This window comes from Phocoena phocoena, chromosome 19, assembly GCF_963924675.1.
Source record: "Phocoena phocoena chromosome 19, mPhoPho1.1, whole genome shotgun sequence".
NCBI classification, from domain to species: Eukaryota; Metazoa; Chordata; class Mammalia; order Artiodactyla; family Phocoenidae; genus Phocoena; species Phocoena phocoena.
The window spans coordinates 34939590-34943379 of record NC_089237.1 but is presented as its reverse complement, the minus strand read 5'-3'; positions in this window follow the sequence as shown (position 1 = coordinate 34943379).

Sequence of the window (3790 nt, the reverse complement as noted above, 5' to 3'; positions counted from 1 at the left end):
TTCCGTTGATCTGTATTTCTGCTTTTGTGCCAGTATCATACTGTCTTGATTACTGTAGCTTTGTAGTATCGTCTGAAGTCTGGGAGCCTGATTCCTCCAGCTATGCTTTTCTTTCTCAAGATTGCTTTAGCCCTTTGGGATCTTTTGTGTTGCCATATAAATTGTGAATATTTTTATCTAGTTCTGTGAAAAATGCCATTGATAGTTTGATAGGGATTGTATTTAATCTGTGCATTGCTTTGGGTAGTATAGTCATTTTCCCAATGTTGATTCTTCCAATCCAAAAACATGGTGTATCTCTCCATCTGTTTGTATCATCTTTAATTTCTTTCATCAGTGTCTTATAGTTTTTCTGCATACAGGTCTTTTGTCTCCTTAGGTAAGTTTACTCCTAGGTATTTTACTCTTTGTTGCAGTGGTAAATAGGAGTGTTTCCTTAATCTCTCTTTCAGATTTTGTTTCATTAGTGTATAGGAATGCAAGAGATTTCTGTGCATTAGTTTTGTATCCTTCTACTTTACCAAATTCATTGATTAGTTGTAGTAGTTTTGTGGTAGCATTTTTGGGATTCTCTATGTATAATATCAAGTCATCTCTAAACAGTGACAGTTTTACTTCTTCTTTTCTGATTTGGATTCCTTTTATTTCTTTTTCTTCTCTGATTTCCATGGCTAAGACTTCCAAAAATATGTTGAATAGGAGTGGTGAGGGTGGGTAACCTTGTCTTGTTCCTGACCTTAGAGGAAATAGTTTCAGTTTTTCACCACTGAGAACAATGTTGGCTGTGTGTTTGTCATATATGGCCTTTATTATGTTGAGGTAGGTTCCCTCTCTGCTTACTTTCTTGAGAGTTTTTATCATAAATATGTTTTATGTGCCCTATGGGCTGTGCTACATGAAAAAAAATGGCAAAAGCAGAATGGAAAATTGTTAAGAACCAACAGGCAGATTAAAGCTTCTAGGTATGTGCTAGGTTCTAATAATGCAACCTTAGCCATTTATTTATTTCAGGGCAGTTACATCAGTTTCATAATTTGTACAGTAGACATGACATTACTACTTATTTCATTATCTGTACAGTAGACATGACATTACTACTTATTTCATTATCTGTGAGGATCTAATCAGATAATGTATATAAAGAACTCAGTATAGAATTTAGCAAATGGTAAGCTCTGAATAATCATTATTTTTTATCCTTTTCTAAAAAACTGACATTTTAAGATCAAAAGTCTCTCTGAAACTGTGCTTACATATTCAGAATACGGTATTAAGCATTCCTTTAAGAGTGAATGCCACTGGCAATTAAAGTAGGAGAGATGGTGTGGATAGTTTGAAATGAAGCTGATTGTTCAGAAGGCTGAAAGATACTAATGACAGAAATAGTAAGTATGAACTTTGTGTAGGAGGAACACAGATAAAAATCAATTTGAAGGAGAGACTTACACTTCACAAAAATATTTCTCAAGAAAATATCCTGGGGAGAGGATTTGGGCCAGTTTTAAAACCATAGGGTCAGAAAATGACTTTTTTGTTGCTTGTTTGTTTTCTCACCTGAATGTAGCTTGGGTCTTTTAGTTAATGTTGTCACTGGACCAGCCCCCACCAATGTAATTGCACTTTTGGTTTTGGTAGAATGAAGACAAGAGGTTAAAAAGGAAGTCACCATGTTACATAAAACTCCTTAAGACTCTTAGGCACAAACAGCACTGCCTCTGTACCTCCTTTATAGAACCAATTAGAAAAGGGAGAAAGACATAGATCTGTCCTTTTGCCATTGACTCTGTGCACCCTTGGCATTTGAAAGGCATCCACATATTAGTGGTCTGATTACTCCCCAGGGAGGTGACAGAGAGACTGTGGTGTTTGGTGGGCAAAGGTAGATGGGAATAGGAGAGGCAGTGGCAGTACCCAGAAAGAGTGCTAAGAGTGTCAAGCAAATAGTAAGCTCTCAAGAAATATTTGTTTAATGGCTTCATGTTCTCTGTACTGAGCTAAGCTGTGTTCAGAAATGTATGTTTAAGTCCTAAGCCCTGATAACTATGAATGTAATCTTATTTGGAAATAGAGCCTTTGCCAAGGCCATGTAGTTAAAGTAAGGTCATACTGAATTAGGATGCACCCTAATCCAATTATTGATATCCTTATAAGAAGGAAATCTGGACAGAAATGTATACGAAAGGAGAATGTCACATGACTATAGAAGCAGAGATTAGACTGATGCACCTACAAGCAAAAGGGTGCCAAAGATTGCCAACTACTGTCAAAAGCTAGAGACACACATGGAAGGATTCTCCTTAGGGCATTCAGAGAGAGTACAGCCCTACTAATATCTTCATTTCAGACTTCTGGCCTATAGAACAGGAAGAGAATAATTTTTGTTTTTTAAGGAACTTAGTTTATGTCAGCCTTAGGAAAATAACACAGTCCCCAAAGAAGATGTATTTTGTCAAGAGCTAGCAAAGTCAATGGTGCTTAGTGGGGAGCTAAAACACCTACTAGAAGGATCTACATTACCTGGTAAAATGGCAATAGTAGAGCAGAGCCTAGCAGAATCTACAAAAACTCTCTGTTGTTGGCAGATGAGTGTTGCTCACACTACTTAAAATGCACTTGCAAAGATGACCATCAAGGGGCTGTCAATAGAACTTGAATAAAAAAGGCAAAAGGGAAAGAACTGTAGGGATCTGATGTTTATGGGCAGGTAAAGGCAAAATCCATTTCCCAATGGCCTCATTTTTAGCTCCACACTTGGGAGGTCTGAGAAAACATAGGCTATAATATAGAACAGTTTCCTTTTGATTATATGAAGAAATGCATTAGATGTCTTTTCCTATACGTAGATATCTTTCAGTTTTAAATGTTGGGTCACTTATTATCCAGAAATGTGTTTTTCACTAGAATGATTATGCCAACTGTCCCACTTAAAAGGCTCTTGATCACTGAACATGGTGAAAAGAGCCACTTAAAAGGCTCTTGATCACTGAACATGGTGAAAAGTAATTCAGAAATGCTGACTCTGGAGAAATGTTTTGATAACAAAAGTTGTGTAGGCAAGCCAGAATGAAAGCATTTCTTAACCTCAGATTGAAAATATTTAAAAGAACCATAGTGAGGGAGGTGTAGCTTCAAGATGGCAGAAGAGTAAGACATGGAAATCACCTTCCTCCCCACAAGTACATCAGAAATACATCTACATGTGGAACAACTCCTACAGAACACCTACTGAATGCTGGCAGAAGACCTCAGACTTCCCAAAAGGCAGGAAACTACCCACACGACTGGGTAGGGTAAAAGAAAAAAGAAAAAACAGAGACAAAAGAATAGGGACAGGACCTGCACCAGTGGAAGGAGCTGTGAAGGAGGAAAGGTTTCCACACACTAGGAAGCCCCTCCATGGGTGGAGACTGCAGGTGGCAGAGGGGGGAAGATTCAGAACCACGGAGGAGAGTGCAGCAACAGGGATGCAGAGGGCAAAGTGGAGAGATTCTCACAGAGTATCTGTACCAACCAGCACTCAACAGCTCACGAGGCTTGTCTGCTCACATGCTGAGATATGTGGGGGTTGGGAGCTGAGGCTCTGGCTTTGGAGAACAGACCCCAGGGAGAAGGCTCAAGTTGGCTGCATGAACACAGCCTGAAGGGGGCTAGTGAACCACAGATAGCTGGGTGGGAGTCCTGGAAAAAGTCTGGAACTGCCAAAGAGACAAAATACTTTTTCTTGCCACTTTGTTTCCTGGTGCGTGAGGAGAGGGGATTAAGAGCGTGGCTTACCGGAGCTCCAGAGATG